Source organism: Chenopodium album, chromosome 27, assembly GCF_948465745.1.
Source record: "Chenopodium album chromosome 27, dcCheAlbu1.1, whole genome shotgun sequence".
Lineage (NCBI taxonomy): Eukaryota > Viridiplantae > Streptophyta > Magnoliopsida > Caryophyllales > Amaranthaceae > Chenopodium > Chenopodium album.
Genome location: NC_137860.1, coordinates 23,179,533 through 23,198,047, shown reverse-complemented (window position 1 = coordinate 23,198,047; position 18,515 = coordinate 23,179,533). Strand labels below are relative to the sequence as shown.

The 18,515-nt window shown below is 35.7% G+C and overlaps 1 pseudogene across 2 annotated transcripts; it reads left to right on the top strand.

The window, feature by feature from the left end:
• Positions 1-7,942: 7,942 nt before the first annotated feature.
• Positions 7,943-14,764, top strand: LOC145620676 (pentatricopeptide repeat-containing protein At2g41080 pseudogene; annotated as a pseudogene). 2 transcript variants are annotated; one of them, XR_014108282.1, is made up of 5 exons: positions 7,943-10,283; positions 12,567-12,665; positions 12,844-12,889; positions 13,891-14,001; positions 14,352-14,764. The product of XR_014108282.1 is annotated as a pentatricopeptide repeat-containing protein At2g41080 pseudogene, transcript variant X2 (transcript). The 2 variants fall into 2 exon arrangements; XR_014108281.1 differs by having other exon boundaries at positions 12,844-12,966.
• The last annotated feature ends 3,751 nt before the right edge of the window (positions 14,765-18,515 follow it).

Below are 18,515 nucleotides of genomic sequence, written 5' to 3'. Positions count from 1 at the left end.
TAAAAGAAAGGGAAAGAAGGAGAATGGAAAGCATCTCCCTCATTTATTCTAGGTTGTACGTTTTACTTCAAAAGAATGGAATCAATTTTGATGTACCAACTACACAACCAACTACAGCCCCCCTCCCCTCCAGTGGCGCCGAGCTCCCCTACTCCCCTTTGTCGGCATCCGTCGTACCCCTCCCTGGCGGCAACATACTCTCTTCCACCTGCAAAAACACAGCCCCTTCCTCGTCTACCGCCGCACCGACTCCATTGCTATATGTCAATGTCCACCCTCTTCTCTCTCTTCTTTAAGTAAATTCTTTTGGTTGATCTAATAGGTTGTTCGTTTGTTAATAGAGTGTTATGTATTTCTTTTGGATGTTTGGGGGTTGTTTATGGGGTGGTTATGGGGCTTTTTTTAATTATGATGATTAGGGTTTATTGGGTGTTTTCGTGGTGGTTGTGGTGATTTTGTGAGTAATGGGTGGTGAATGTGGTGGGTGACGATTATTTCGAGTGGAATTGGGTAGTTTCGGGGAAGATGAATTGTTTTCTGGTGCATCTGGGTGGTTTCGGTGGTGGTTGGGTGGTTATTTTAGGTAGTTTTGGTGGTGGTTGGGTGATAGCATCAGTGTGTCGATGGTTCTGGTGGTGGTTGGGCGGTGGTGTCGGTGGTTCTGATGGTGGTTGGGCGGTGGTGTCGGTGGTTCTGATGGTGGTTGGGCGGTGGTGTCGGTGATTGGGCGGTGGTGTCGATGGGCAGTTGGTGTTTCAAGGGTGGTCAAGGTAGTTAAATAGTTGGTCTAGGTAGTTGGGTGAAGAGGAATTTGGGGTTTATGATGATTCCCTTGGCGAGGGGAATGAAAATAGAGGGAAATGGGGTAATGCATGGGAGGGTTAAAAGGAATGATTGAATTTGCCTATGAAACATCAACAAAGGGATTCATGATAGTTGATTCCCTTTCCCTTTGTTGATTACCCCCAACCAGACGGCTGCTTATGGTATTGAGGCGGGAGAGGAGGAAAGAGAAAGCAATTTCATTTCCCAAAATTTTTTAAGGGTAGCAAATTGGGACCCTAAAAATTGGGACCAAGTTCAAGCAAGGGTATTTGGAGCTCGAATTTGCCGAACATTGTTCATCGTCGTTGCCAGAAGCCATCGCGCGAAGTTTCCAGAGTAACGTATTTCAACTAATGTAAGTTTTCGGGTTTCGTGTTTCACTTGAAGTGACATATTTTGTAGAGTAAATTTTGTTCCATAAGTTTTTAGTCGTATTAGTGAATATTGATAATCTTGCAATTTATTTGTTGAATTTCGTTCAAGGTCTCCAATTCAATTAAGTGTTTTGGGTTTTAATATATTGTTTATATCTTTAGGGAAAAAAATCGTTTAATTGGATAATTAGGGTTATTTGTCAAATTTCGATGTTAGTTTGTTTATTTAGGTTTCAGTAGGATTTGTAATGTTGTGATGGACAAATTATGTGTTTGTATAATTGTAAAGCGGTAACTCTTCTTAGTAATTGCCATGTGAATTGTGGATTTATGGGGGTGAATTGGGGGTTTATGGGGATGTCCCAATTATCTAATAATTTGTATGGTTTAGAATTGTAGGGAGAGTTATTGATGTTATATTGATGTTGTATTTTCTAATAATTTGTTGGTGTAGAATTAGTGGGAATGGTATTGATGTTGTGTTATGAAATTGGTGTGGATTGGTGGTGACTGGAATTTTGATACGTAGTTAAGAAATTGGTATTTAGCTGATACCATCTTATGGCTTGTTGATATTATTATGATATCATCTTATGTATGGTTGTTTATTGCTCTGAGATTTTGACATTTGCGTAAATCTAAACATGTTAGAACTTAATACGAACTTGTTTGTGGTGGTGTGTTATGTCCTATAAATTAGGAAATCTTGTAGTTAGATTTGTGAGTAAACTACTCTAGAATGTGAGTTAAATTAAGGATTTTTTGTGTGTGTGTGTGTGTGTGTGTGATTGTAATGTAGTTAGTCAAAGTGTTCGAGCAGTTCAATGACTCCTCAGTAGGCTACAGAAGTAATTATTGGAGGGTATGTTATATAATGTTTGAGAGTATTTTTTTTACCAAATAATTAAAGGAAGGGTGCGCTGCAGGGAGGGTCCTTTTAAGTGAATGACTTGTCGGGCCGTCATAGCTAGGGGTGTAATAAACTCGGTTTATAACCAAACCAAACCGAAAACCAAACCAAAAAGAAATTTGGTTTGGTTTTTTTGGGAAGTGTTTCGGTTTCAATTTGATTTCGGTTAGAGAAAATGAAAAACCGAAAAAACCATACCAAACCAAAATTTAGGCCCAACCCCAAATAAACCCTAGCCCACAGTGATTTTACCCTTGGTATATAAAAGGAAAAAAAACCCCAATCTAACATTAGAAGTTCTTAGCCTCTCTTTCTTACTCTCCTCTTCTCCTACTCACTGTCCTCTCCTCCGACCAGTTGGCCACCGTCCACCGGCTCCGATCAGCGTCCACCGTCCAGCATCTCACTCTCAACTACTACTCTTGTTAAGGTATGCTTTTAATTTAAGTTTTAATCTTTGCATATCAATTGCGATTATACTTAGCTTGCGAATTGCGATTATGCATTAATGTTTGATGTTCATGCAATTATGCTTGATTTACATATTACACTTGCGATTATGCTTGATGTTCATACAATTAGGCTTCATGTTCATGTTGATAGTGCGATTATACTTCATGAATTGATGAAAAATACTTATGAACGTATAGATTAGGTTAAGAAATTGAATTAACGACTACAATTACTGATTTTGGAACAATTTCTGAATTATTTTCACGAACAATTTTTGAATGCGATTACGCTACTGTTTTGCTCACTATTGCTGCTAGTCGGCTCTGGTTTGCTGCTAGTCTGCTACTGCAATTGCTGATAGTCTGCTAGTCTGTTTAATTGCTCACTACTACTTTTTTTTTTTTTTTTTTTTTTTTTTTTATTTTTTTTTTTTATGTTTTAGGCCAATGGCAACCAATCTGGGTGTTGTTTCTGACCAGTCTAAATTCGAACATGAGACTGACTAAGTCTGTAGTAAGAAAAAAGAAAAGGGAGCAAAAAGAAAGAGGATGAAAGAGCGGTCTGAAGTTTGGGAGCACTTTGTTAGAGAAGATTTACCTTCTAGAAGGCAGGCAACTTGCAAGTATTGTGGGATGAGCTACAAGTTTTTCTTCACAACCATCCGTATCTATCGTGATGTACGAGGAGTCACTACTGAAATCCATATCCCAAAAAAGTCCATAGCATCTAACCTGTTAGCCTCTATCATCATGTTTTTGAATTTAAGGAATTTGTCGTCATCATGCCGGAACTCAGACTCCATTCTCAAATTTTCATGTGAGAAATTGACCCATTCACATGGGATGCTGATATTCTTGGCAATAAGAAGACCTATTTCATTTTTTTCCGGAGGACTTGTGCTCCAAAATAATAACACCCTATTTCCCCGATTCAGGCACATTCTCAAGTTGCTCATCAACATCCTCCCACCAAGCTTCTAACGGCTTATACATGGAAAAGAATATTGCAAGCCATTTGTACGCACACTTGTTTAGCATGTATTTTATCAGTCTTTTGTTCAACTTCACCACGTAAAAAATAAAAGCCAAGTTATGTACATCCAAAAGGTAAAACAATAAGCAGTAGGCATCCTTTTTGAAATCCCTTGGTGGTCCAAGTTCAAGTAGTATGAAGTAAGGGTAGTCCGGATGAAACCGTAACCCGTGTATAGCTCCCAAACCCTTACCACTCTTAACGGCTAGCTGAAATGGGAGGATGCGACTCTTTGATCTCTTTTCAAGAGCTATGGCGCCAATGGAATCCTTCACATACATCTCTTTCACTAGGTTCATCTAGTTTTTTTGCAAATTTTAAAGTCTTTCACCTTTGCTTTTCCTTTCTCGGCGTATGTGTAATGTCGAGTGATGGAACTTGTGGTTTTTCTTTGGGAATAAGCCCCATCATAGTTTTGCTTATTTTGCATATTACTATTGCGATTTACAAATGTGATTCTTGGTTTGATCTTGTGGAATTGGTGTAACTTTGTAAAAGTTAAACTTATATGGTAGCTTGACTTATAAAACTTTTGTAGTAAAGATATTGTTTGATGTAAGTATAATTTTTAGGTTGGGGCATTGAATGAAAGTAGTAAGTTCTAATTGGGGCTCATTGAAACTTTTAACTAGACAATAGGTTTATTCCACATTGGTGAAATCTAATCAATATTTAGATTTCAAAATGTCGAGATTGTTAACACGGTCAGCAAAACGGGGGATTAATCTTTTATCGCATATGAGAACAACACCTCCAGTGCATCCCCGCGGTGCGAAACAAGAAACTCGATAGCTACCAGGCTATTGACCCAAAATTCTGACCAACGTGTTCCTACTTACGCAAGATTTAGTGATAACCCAAATCCAAGGTTTGAGGTTAGCGTACTATCTTTTGAAATGCTGTATGAAAGAAGGACGATCTACACCTAGGATTTCCAATGTGCTGCAACAGTGCCCCTGGGAATGTAGTCGTAGTCGTTAGCTTCATACATACGACACTCGAAGTGTATGTATACCCCATGGTATTGTCCTCTTTGGAACCAAAACCACTTTGATATCACTTGAAAGCATAAGTAGTGTATAAACGAATCTACACGCACGACATGGAGGGAGTCAACGTATGAGGTGACGAATAATGGGGTGAGGAAGTTTGGAAAGTTGTAAATGATAGCTGGGTTGTTGACATTGATATCGGGAATTGAATCTATAATAGTAAGAAATTCGTTGGGGAACTTTTTAGAGAGTCAGCTTCGTTCAATTTGTCCGACCACCAATCTAGGAATATTGTGGCAGGTAGACGTGCAACTATATAATAATTGTACACCTATAGTCCTATAGATATAATAAGCATGTATTTTTTTTATAAGGGATAAGCATCTATCTACAACATATAGATTAAAAAAAATACTAAGGAACTAATGATATACAGTATAAAAATGATTTTCTTACAAAAATGATGCTGAAGAAAGTGATGCCACTTCAAAAGTACCCTTCTTTAATTTTTCTTACAATATTATAGAAAATTATGTGCTACAATTTTACTAAGAGCAATCATTGTTACAAATCTGGTATTGCCGATCACCACTTAAGGTGGCAACAGGTTGACCACATAACCACAACAGCTAAAGTTTGTATTTCTTCTTCAATTTTTCAAACGCTTATTTTTTTATTGTTTGATTTTATAATGATAGGTTGATCACATAGTCACAATAGCAAAGTGATTTATTTTATAAGGTTAAGTGTCAAAGCACTACTCCATAATATCAAATATTTAATTCAGCCATTAATTTCATAATTAAGCCATAAAATATTTAGCAGTTATAAAATGAGGTAATTCAACAGCTATTAGTAATTACTGTACTATTTTAATGGTTTGAATACTTCAATTGAGTCAAAAAAAAAAAAAGTGACAAACTTCATTATGATTACTTATTCAACTAACTTATTATCATCTCAATTATTCAATTTAATAAATTATTATTAATTTACAATCAAGGCAATTAAATGATTTCATATACCCAACTTAATTTAGGATACCATATTTAATAGGATTAGATTGGTTACCTTTTTTTTGTGGGGGTTGCAAGTATATGTATCTTCTTGGTCCATTGTGATGTACCGTAATTTGAACCCCATGCTGCTACCCATCCTCGACTACGATAGCCATGGCCTCCTATCCTTATAATATAGACCATGATTGTACAAACACCGCCCATTTGATATGCGTTGGAGTTCTCCTTAGTTAAACCATGAAGATTCCATTTATTTTTGATTGAAAATTTTGGGACTTTGGGTGGGTTTAGTGTGAGAAACAATGGATGGTAGATGAAGTTAGGCCATTGATTTGTTAGGAAAAAGACAAACTTTTTAAAATTTTCAACTAAATTGGGTATTTGAGTAATGGTTCTTTTGATAAGGTGAAACAGATCAAATCTTGTTATAAACATTATATACATTTTTGTTATATTTCTCAATACTCAACATTTATTATACATGTAATCGATTATGTGGCAAATTAAAATATGACGTGGATTAATAACAAAAAGCTAATGACACATGGCGATATGACAATCCTTGCCTTTGAGTTTTAATAACTAGTGAGTGACCCCGGGCGTTGCCCCGAGTTGCTACTGTTGTAGACGTACAATCAATAAATTTTTTAGAAGGCTTTTCAAAACTGCAATTGTCATTGTCAAACCAAAATTGAGTTATTATTTAAATATAGTTTTTTTTTATTTTTTATTTTTTTTTATTTTTTAGTTGAACCTTGTGGTTTGCACTTATATGAATTTTTTTCTATACAAATAACATAGTTGATATTGGCTTAGATGGTTAAATAGTAATATGTGTAATAAAAGATTTAGGAACGCTTTTTAATATGCGGAATACGAAGTAGGGAATAAAGAGTGAAGTAGGAAATAAATACGTGTTTTTTTTTTGTAATAATTAAACCATATGGTTTAAAGTTATATATATTTCTTTTTCATAATTATAATGTGTTTGATAATTGGCTACGTGGCGCATAGACGTTTTTATAAACGCCTTTTAATATACTTCCTCTGTTAACTATTATTTGCAACATATACTATAAATGGATGCTAACTATTATGTGCAATAAATGTTTTCTTTCCTTTTTAGGTAATCATTTCTCTGTATCTCTCTCCTCATCACATGCACCCAACTTTTTCTCTCTTCATTTTACTCTCACAAACAAATTTTGCCTAGGAGTCCGCAAACACCCCCTTTGTTGCAAATAACAGTCAACGGAGGAAGTATTAGTATAGATATTGATTTAAATTAGCAAATGGTGTGGGCCCAAGCTTTACGCAAATTCCTTTTTTACCCCTAAGTCAATTAGTCTAAGGTGCACCCTTGTGCACCTTAGATAGGTGCAACAACGTAAAAAAAATCAACACTACACTCTACAAAATGAACATTTAGTAAAAAAATATGAACATTTAGTTAAAATATATGAACATGGAAAAAAATGAACATTTAATAATAAAAAATGAACACGTAAGAACATTTAATACTTATAATGCATATGATTCATAATCATATTATTTTTATTACTTCAAATTTTTATGTTCATAAATAAATGCATTATATTCATAATTATATTTTATATGTTCATATATAATTTTAAATATTCATAATGTAAATATATAGTGTTGTTCATGAAATATTAATTAAATATGTTTATGCATATGTTGTCTTTTTTGAATGTTTATGTTCATATTTTTTTACTTATATGTTCACGTTTTAAATGCTTATATTCACTTTAAGAAAACCAATGCTTACGTTCATATTTTGAAATGTTATGTTCATTTTCTGAAATGCATAAGTTCATATTTTTTATGCCTATGTTCACTTTCTGAAAAGTTAATGTTCACATTTAAGGGAACTATGCATATGTTCATATCTTGCATGATTATGTTCACTGATAAAAAAAAATACAGAAAATCAGATAAAATTCAATTCATTAGAATTAAGAAAATTCTCCGTTAACATTTAGTTGCAACTTTGGAATATTTTATGTCTCTCAAATAATGCCCCAAAGTTGCAACTAAATGTTGACGGAGGTAGTATAACCTAACCAATCGAAGTTAATCACAAAGTCACCACAGAAAATCACACATTTTCATGCCTATATTCACTTTCTGAAAATCTTATATTCATATTTTTTTATGCTTATATTCACTTTCTGAAAAGGTAATGTTCATATTGTGCTGTTGTTACACCTATTTCTAGGTGCATAAGTGTGCACCTAAGAATATGCGCTAAGCTGGGTCCTTGTGGACTCAAGCTCAACCTATTAGAGGAGGATCAACACAAAGCCTAATTGCCATAGCTACTTATCATGCTCCTCTGCTATGATGCAGTCCGGTGTCAAATCGCTTCGCTCAATCTGCTGCTTCTCTCAGATTATCAGAACATCTTTCAACACTTGTTCTTCTTCATCTTCTTCATACTCTACTCAACCATTGAACACCTCCTCGATTAACGTGCTAACCAATCTCTGCTACAAGGGACGCATAAAAGAAGCATTTGAGAGCTTCAAATCTGAAATATGGTCAGACCCAAATCTCTTTTCTCATTTAATTTATGGTTGTATTTCCAATAAATCGATTTTATGGGGAAAACAGCTTCATGCTATTACAATTACTTCTGGGTGTTATTTAGACAAATTCGTTAATAATCAATTGTTGAATATGTATGGAAAACTTGGGGAATTGGAGACTGTTTTAGTGCTGTACAATGTGATGTATAGGAAGAATGTGATGTCTAGTAACATTTTGATAAATGGGTTTTTGCAAAGTGGTGATTTTGAGAGTGCACAAAAGGTGTTTGATGAAATGCCTGAACGAAATGTTGCGACTTGGAATGCGATGGTCTCGGGGATGATACAGTATAAACGTAATGAGGAGGGGTTGGGTTTGTTTTCGAGGATGCATTTGTTGGGATTTTTGCCGGATGAGTTTACATTGGGTAGTGTGCTTCGAGGATGTGCTGGTTTGCGAGCTTTGTTTTGTGGGAGGGAGGTTCATGTTTATGCCATCAAGAGTGGTCATGGTCTGAGCTTGGTTATTGGCAGTGCATTGGCGAATATGTATATGAGGTGTAGGAGTTTGGAGGAAGGGGAGAGAGTAATTCAAGGGATGCCTATTCATAATGTGATTGCTTGTAATACTCTTATTGCCGGAAGAGCACAAAATGGGTGCCCTGAGGGTGCTTTACAACAGTATAATATAATGAAAAAGGCGGGATTTCAACCCGATAGAATTACATTTGTTAGTGTCCTTAGTTCATGTTCTGAACTGGGGACCCTGGGACAAGGCCTTCAAATACATGCTGAGGTGATAAAGCGTGGGGTTACTTCTGTAGTTCCTCTAATTAGTTCATTGATAAGCATGTATTCTAGATGTGGATGCTTAGAAGAGTCGATCAAAGCTTTCATGCAGTGTAAAGATGCAGATGTTATCCTGTGGAGCTCAATGATCTCTGCTTATGGGTTCCATGGCAAAGGAGGAGAAGCCATTGAGCTTTTCAAGCAGATGGAACGAGAAGGACTGGAGGCAAACGATGTTACTTTCTTGAGCCTGTTATATGCTTGTAGTCATTGTGGACTGAAGGATGAAGGACTTGAATATCTTGACCTAATGGTAAAGAAATATGGATTAAAACCTAAGTTAGAGCATTACACCTGTGCTGTTGATCTACTTGGGCGTTCTGGTTGTCTCTTGCAAGCAGAAGATATGATCAGATCAATGCCCACTAAAGCAGATGCTGTTATATGGAAAACTTTGTTATCTGCCTGTAAAACCCATAAAAATACTGAAATGGCTAAGAGGATCGCTGAAGAGGTCCTCAAACTTGATCCTCTGGATTCCGCTTCCTATGTTTTGCTTGCGAACATCCACGCCTCTGCAAAGAGGTGGGATGATGTTTCTACTGTCAGAAAAGCCATGAGGGATAGACAGATTAAGAAGGAACCGGGTGTTAGTTGGTTTGAGTTCAAGAATGAAGTACACCAATTCACCATGGGAGCAAAGTACCATCCTCGGTCCATAGAGATTTATTTATATCTAAAAGAACTAATGTCAGATATAAAGAAATGTGGGTATGTTCCAGATACTGGATCTGTTTTGCAAGACATTGATACAGAAGCAAAGGAGCAAAATTTGGCTCAGCATAGTGAGAAGTTGGCCATTGCATTTGCTCTAATGATCACTCCGCCTGGTTTTCCTATAAGGGTGATGAAGAATCTGCGTGTTTGTGATGATTGTCACGTGGCTATCAAGTACATATCTAGGATAAAGGACAGGGATATTATAGTGCGTGATACTAGTAGGTTTCATCATTTCAAAAATGGTGAATGTTCTTGCAGTGATTATTGGTAGGATAATTGACAGCAAGAGGTTGGCTGTTCATGCAACTTTGTTCAAGCGCTATCAAAACGGCTCCCAAACATGTAGAAATTTTGTTGGAAGGACTGCAGATAGCTGGAAAAGGTGAAAATTAAACAAATAAAATCCGAACACCTGTAGGAATGTCTGTTGGGTGGATCTGGAGAGGCTGCAAAGTGAATATAGCTGGAAAAGGTGAAAATCTATATAAACAGCACCCAAACGCGAGAAATTTCGTTGGATGGATTTCGGCAGTCCACAACTCCACATATATCCGGGAAAGGTGAAAATTTATGATTGCTTGAGCTTGAAAATGATTCACATTATTAATCTACATGAAGCTAGCATAATAATCTCTGTTGATAGAAGTTTAGATATATATTTATCTTATTTATCAGTATAAAGTGTTCTGCATATTGCTAATTAATTAATCTTGCCTCTTTTATAACTTTAATTGTCTTTTTCAATAGCCTTGTATATATCCGTTTTGTTTCTCCTGCCCTTGTGAGATAGTGTGACTGTGAAGGAGTAAAAGAGAACTTTCATCCTACCAAGAATAAGAAATGGCCGATTGTCCTTAACCCTTCGAATATCACAATTTGACAGCACATGACTGAGCATTTCAGCTTCCTCTAAACTTGGCAGTAATGTATCTTTTCCACTGAAATGGTAGCATGTTCCAAATTATGATAGTGCAGACCAAAATTGAATCTGAGAAAGAATAAAACTAAAAGTGCTAACAAAAATCACACCTCGAGAAAGTAAGAATTCATCCCTAAAATTAAAAAGTGTCTCCTCTGCCTTACAATTAGATTTGTGAGAATGTCGCACAAGACTTTGCCAAATCTCTTTGATGACACATCTTTTTATGGAATGTGATGTACTTTGTACTATTTACATTACATATTGAAGAATTTGATACAATCAGTTATTTTAGAAAAGCCTGAAATAGTTTGAAGTAAAAATAAATATATGAGTAAAATTAATAAAGAACAAGATTCGTGATTGAATTTCTTCACTAGCAGTAAAAAAACTTCCAGTATAAAGCACTTACTGATTTATATTCCTCACTGCACCTTTCTTGGTTAGTAGATTATTGATTTAGGAATACTTCTGCTTTGTGTTTACTAAATGAGGAACTCGTTATGAAACTAAGCCTATGTCTGGGATCCTTTCTCTTTTATTTTATATTAGATCGTTTGTATCTATTACTATCTATTGGATAGCTTAATGTGGGTTTCCTCTTTATGTTCAGTGCATTAAGCTATGTGGTACTGTGGTAGTAGGTTATCTCATTCAAATTTTGCAATAATTTTGTGAAAAGAAACTCGATTCTTATCGACCTAAAATCTACCCTGAATCATGCTTGCTATGTTCGTTTGTAACCTCAATATATATATTTGTAATCTCAATTTGAAAGTGAAGATAAATGACCTATGAAATTCTGATTCTAAGCCACCTTAAATCTACCCTTTAAGTTCTGATTTTTTCTTTGGATTTATTGCTTTTTTGCTCTTTTGTTGGTGACTTGGGGAGGGAGTGCTTCATAAAGAAATGAGTTTATGACTTTATGCAAAGAAGGGGTGAGAGAAAAATTATGAAAGTTAAGATGAGAGAGATAGAGAGAGGAAGGGAAAGGAAAAAGTATGCAAGTGAGTATAAGAGAGATAGAGGGAGTGGAGCAAGTAAGACTAGACTTAAGTCAAAGGGAGGGAATAAATAAATGCAAAGGAAGGGGGAGGGAGAGAGAATTTGAGAGTGAAGATATAAGACCTTGATAGGATGGAGCAAGTAGGACTAAGCTTACTAAAAATGTTGAAACCATTAAAGAAAAGAGATATGGAAAGAAGAATAAAGAGAGAGGGGAAAGGGAGAGAATGAGAAGGAGATGATGAAGAGGGATAAAAAAAGTGACTAGGAAAAGGTTAAGATGATAAACAAAGATAAGGGATAGAAGTCGGAGAGTAGACATGAAGATTAACGCTCTTGTAGGAGATCTTTATTGAATAAAATATCTTTTTAATGACATGACAAAAAAAATTAACTATTAAAAAGAAAATTTCTCAATTACATATGACCATATAAGATTAATAAGAGGTAGGATTAAATAAATAATAATAAAAAATAAAGGAGAAAAGGGAGTAAGGAAGAGAGAGCGGATGAGGGAATAGTTGAACAAAAAGGGTAGAGGGAGATTATAAGACCATATATCTATGTTGACACAAAATTACATGGCTTATTCATAGTCTCATAGATAAGCTTCCATCATTTGATTAACTATGTCTCCTAATAAATCATTTTGGTTGGTTGGAAATCATAAATGAGTTGGAGTACCAAAAAGGTATGTATACCTTTTGGTGTTACGATAATCTGATTCCTTACTACATGCTGTGATGCTCTTCTCAACATCATGTGACAAATTGTCTTTTCTGTGCTTCAGAAACCCTTCCCTTTTTTATTTAGTATTTTTTTTTTTATTATTATTATTGAGTTCTCTGAGCTCCAAAAATATGATCTTTTGGATGCAATTTCTGGTTGGTAATGAAGTGCTTCCCTTTGTTTACAGGGTAACATTCAAAGCTTGACTGCATCTGCATGATCGTGATAAATATCAAGCACATGCTTGGCTCCTTTCCCCGCCATGTCAAACCTTCTATGAGACAAGGTGGATGGTTTAATATTAAAATAATAGCACTTTTTGCCTGAATTTTGTCTAAATAATCTATATGCATGCCTCCAATGGCTCCAAAAGGACTCAAATGATGCTTGGGCATTTTCCTTCCTTAACATTCTTGAGTTTGTTATTACAATTCTTTATTCAATTCTGAACCTTTTTGTTGCAGACATCTGATACTCACAACAAGATGATTGAAGTATTGGCAAAAACAGGTTATCTTACTCAGGAGTTCATTTTAAGCCTGTTGCAATTTGGAGTGTCGTATTCCAGGCCACACTACTTTTGTCTTGTAATTTATACTGTCTTCCCTCTTCTTGCTATCTTCATTCCTAAAATATGCATGAACATACACACACGAGTGCGCACGCACACAGACATACATTCACTCAGTTGTCAGTATGTGAAATAAGAAAGAGGAGAAACTTGATGAACTTTGAGTTCCCTGGCTTCAGTAAAAGGACATTGAGTTACTTCATTGCTTCTATGGAAAAGACTTACCATCATATGTGCATCGTTCTATTGCTAACTTAGTCAAGACAGTTTTTATTATTTCTTATCTAATGTTTCTGGAATTGTTTAATATAGATGGCTGGATTAATTTCAGAATTGTTTTGCTTCTGGTTAATCTTGGGTCCCTGAGTCCGTTTTATGTTTGAATGTTGTGTAGTGTGGATTTATATATGCAAGAAATTAAATGTGTTTACTACTTTACTCTGGTTCATATGATCCTGTCCCTCAGCTGAGATTTGGCGGAGAACCTGCTGCTGTGTGATTGTTGACACTTTGTCAGTAATGCTGCAAATTTGTATGATCAATGAGAATAAAGTGTCAACTTAATGTCTTTAATTTTAAATAATGCTGGCATGGTGTAGTGGCACACAAGATCTTAATATCTTATTTGTAACCTAGTGATTCTATAGATTTAGGTTTATTCTATTTTATAGATCCAGCTTACCTCATTTTGGTATTGGGGGCATAAAGAGCTACAATAGAACCTGTATGTGAAGGAATACCAAATCCTCCATTAAGGACATTAGCCATTACCAGAATCATTCTGATGGATAACAAAAGTAATATTGAAGCTGTAAGAATTTGTTTTCGGTGTAATTATGAGGAGATCCCAAGCTTTAATTCTATCCAATTTTTGGCGTGTTTGTGTCGAGTAACCAACATGATGTTTTAGACTGAATTATTCTAGCTTTTGATTGTGCAGGTAAATCCTCAATTTATGCATTCAGATGGATTACGTTATTGACTCAGGCATTTCATTTCAATACCATTTTGAGAATTTGGGACTCACTCGAGTCATTTTTCTGATGTTCAGGTGTGTAGTGTCTTTCTAATTTCAATAGTAAGGACTGTTTGTTATACATGCCAAATCTGAACTTTCATCCCTGTATCCCTTAGTTGGAGATATTTTCTCTCCCTATAAACATCAAAGTCACTATAAAATATTGGATTCTTCACCTTCCTTCCATTACCCTGACAAAGAGGAGAGAATGGGAGAGATAGGTTCTTGAAAATCACTATATCTACATTAGGTGTTAGTGTTGTGAATGAGAGGTGATAAAAGCAAAATCAGGTACTAGACTAAAAGTCGAGAGCATATTTTTAAATTTAAAGGAAAGTTTGGGGACATATACTTAACTAGAATGATGCCTCTTTTTCACCCAGGACATGCTTCTGTGCATATGTCGTGCAATACAGAAACACACAGAGATAGTATATTGCTAATTAGCAATTTTGCAACCGACTTGTATCTTCTACAACAATATCCCAAGGTTGACATCGGATAACTTCTTCAGGAAGCACGAAATATCATTCCGGACAGCTTTACCATCCATGTTTACTTAGATTAATCGCCTTGTACACATGGTAAACAGAATCAACTGCTGCTTGAATTTCATTTTTTAATCAAACAAATATCAGCTAAGCACCATTATCAAAAGACAACATTGATTTCTCATGCATGATAAGCTTCCATTTTTCTCTCTTTCATTTTGTTTTTGTTATATGTATGGGTTGTATTAGTTGTATGTAATTAGGGACTGACCTAGAGACTCTAGATGTTAAACTATCTAATTGTACCCAAGCTAAATGTCATTAGTTAGCCTAAACATGAGTTGTTTTTTGAATGATAGGTTGTTCTTCTATATATCTTGCTTTTAGTGCTCTATGACTTGATGTACTTTGATTTGAGACTTCAGGCAGCAATAGTGGGTGATTGTTCTTTATAAAAAGGAACATTTGTCAGGAAAAACCTTTTAAAGTGACCTTTTTGTTCAAAAAAAACCTTTTAAATTTTTTTTTGCCCAGAGAAACCTGTTTAAAATTTTTTTTTGTTCAAGACAGCCAACACCCGTTTTCCAACGTTGACTGAACATTTTCCGGCGTTGACCACTTGTTTCCCCCATGTGCCATGCACATGACTCCTAATTTCCTAATGACACCCCATTTTTCCTAATTTCACACCCTTTTCCCTCCAATTAAACACTCTCTCTCCTACTCTCTCTCTCTCCTTCTCTTTAATCTCTCTGTGAACACATCAAGGCCATTAATCTTCTCTGCCATGGCTGCGACATCATTAATGAGGAGATGAAGCTACAGTTTTTTCCTCTGCTATCGAATACCCTCATCAACCCATTCGAATTTGTCACAACCTCTCTACTCAGTTTCATGGTCATAAAATTTGCATGCAATGAATTTCCTCCTATGATTATCATGGGTCCATGAAGTCCTCTTCGCAAAAGGAAAACCACAATTACACCTCATAACACCTCCTCAATCCATATTTGCTGCCCCAATTGAGAAAATTTAAAGAGGGGAAAAAACCCTATATTTCAATCAAGAATCGAAAAACTCATAGATAGACAAATTAAACACTTACCTCTAGTCGAAAATTGGTGGGAAAGCCTTCTATTGCTTCGAATTGGCTGCACACCAGCAATGGGGTGAGAATTTGAGAGCTCGGAGCAGAGAAAGAGATGAAATAGAATAAAGAGAAGGAGAGAGAGAGAGAAGGAGAGAGTGTTTGATTGGAGGGAAAAGGGTGTGAAATTAGGAAAAATGGGGTGTCATTAGGAAATTAGGAGTCATGTGCGTGGCACATGTGGGAAAACACGTGGTCAATGCCAGGAAATGTTCAGTCAACGCCGGAAAGTGGGTGTTGGCTGTCTTGAATAAAAAAATTTAAAACAAGCTGCTGTGGGCAAAAAAAATTTTTAAAGGTTTTTCTGAACAAAAAGGTCACTTTAAAAGATTTTTCCTGACAAATTTTCCTTATCAAAACCCTAAGATGTTACATCATTGTTCTTTAACAAAACCCCTAAGATGCTTATAACTTTTTTCACTCTTTGTAGTCGATTTGATTTTCATTTTTCGAAAATCTGAGTTACAAAATTTTCAAAGACATTTACAAGATCTTTCACCCCTATTATTAGGGCTTAGATTATCATCGCTGAAAATATAAGAAAAATTTTTTAGCTTGATTTCTTATTATCAAAACACTTCGAATGTCACGTCGTAAGACGGTTGATAACACCATAGTGAAGTACTTTTATATTGACATTCTTATACACAATAAATAGTGGATCATCATCTCTAATTTTTATTTCCTATTCTTTTCAGCATTCTCTTCGTCCATTATTTCTTCTACCTTTTACGGAGTACTTCTTAGTCTTGGCTTCAACTTAATAACTTGATACATTTTGATCATTTAACCACAAAAAACCTAACAATTAAATATATCATTTTTACAAGACAGCACAAATTATGCACGAAACAAATCAAATATTCCTAAAATATACACTACAATAGTACAAATTATACACATTATAGGAGCACTATCCACAAGAATATAACGCCCACATTGGTGAATCAATATAATAAATCAAATAATCAATTAATAGAGCTTATTGCCATATTTAATTCCTACACCAATGTTATCCACTCTAATGGGATCTGCCTCGTCTTGGAGAGAGTAAGGTGTTCACAACCTTAACCCTGCATCAAATTTAATATCATGCAGTACAAATTTATGTCAAAAAGTAAAGGAGAAATATACCTTCAACCCATCATCATGGAAGCCATAGCCTGAAATAAAGAGAAAGAAGTAATAAGGGGTAATTCCCAGTTTCTCTTCTTGAGAAACCAATTATGTATCTCATGGGGTTAATTTTGTACTTTCGCCTAGAAAATTAAGGGTAAAAGCGTCTTTTTGAAAATTTGTCTAATTTCAACTTAACAGAAAGTTGACGGAGTATGCTACCCTCCTTCACTCATTTACAGCTGCCCATAGTCTCATTTACTCCTGCCCATTTGAAGGGCATCTTCAATGGAGTTTCAAAAGCTCAAAGGCTACTTCAATGGAGGAAGATGATACCCTTACCCTTAGGGGTTGATCTTGCCCCTTTTTTTCTCTCCTTTATATTAGGGTTTTCGTTTAATTCGGCGGCTTCGCCGCCGAAAATGGCGGTGTTGGTGGTAGATGCGTGAGGATGAAAGCTCGAGCTCCATTAATGGAGCTTGGTTGAGAAAAAGAGGAAGAAGAAGAATAGCATGATTGTATTGTTAGGCTGCTGACCGTGGTGTTGTTTGAGCAAATATGCCGCCGACGAGGAAGGTTTGTAGTGTTGATTTAAAGACAGCTACGTTGTAACAGAGAACTTAGATCTGGAAAAGGCCTTTCATTGTTGTTGAATTCGACACTTAACGCCGTGACTAACGGTACACATAAGCTATTTTAGAAATATTATAGTCAGCAAATTTACGCATTAAAATATTATTATTTATCAATTTCCAATGCAAAAAAATTTCAGAAATGCCATTAGAGATACAAACTTGTTTCTCAAGAAGAGAAACTGGGGTGCCCCCAGTAATAAGCGCAATTGATTTGAAATATATACAACATTTTCCGGTCTAGACTACTGTAAGAATTTTTCGAGGCCTCACCAACCTTGATATGCTCCACAAAACCATATTCCTCTTGTTCCTTGAATATTACCAAGGTCAAGGGAAGCCTTTGTTGTCGCGACAGAGGGTACAGGATGACCAGTTGTCCATTTCAGCAACATATTTTCCGGGTGATGAGGTGGATTAAGAGTCACAAGAAAAGGAAGACTTGACTCGATATTCTGCATAGTAAAAAACCAAGGAAGATCATACTGTTGGGCCCGTATTATCATACGACCCATTACATTTAGGGCATCAATCCAAGACCAATGGTTCAGCAAGAATAGGCAAAACGGCTTGATTAGAGTAAACAAGGAAAGCAGCATCATTCATATCAATCAAGAGGATACTTGCCAAAGATACACCTACAGAACAGGGAAGAAGATAAATCAAGAAGATCTTCTTTATTTTGAATATATCCAGAAGATATTTGTAAACCCTAGAGATCCCTAGGTATAAATAAGTATAATTAGACATTTTCAGCTCTCATGTACACAGGCATACTCTAAATATAATAGAATTACTCTACTTTTATCTACGGAGCTTCATTCCTACTGAAGAAGGAGGCTTGTCCTTGCTCAGTATTGTACTTTTGAACTTAGTCTCTTTACATAGTTGAATTCTTATCGTTTACTTATTGCTCATTTATTGTTTATCTATTGCTTTATCAATCGTTCATAATAGATTTGTATGCTTTTGGTAGTATGATTGTTATTACCCCTCAAACCTAGCAGATTCTCATATGTCCTTGTTGAGATTTGCCTAAACAATTTGGCGCCCATCGTGGGGCTGATAATCAATTAACCTACCAATTCGCCAAAAAACCAATACAAACACCATGTCTGGGCACCAAGTACCCTTTACCATAGCCGAAATCAATGAGGGATT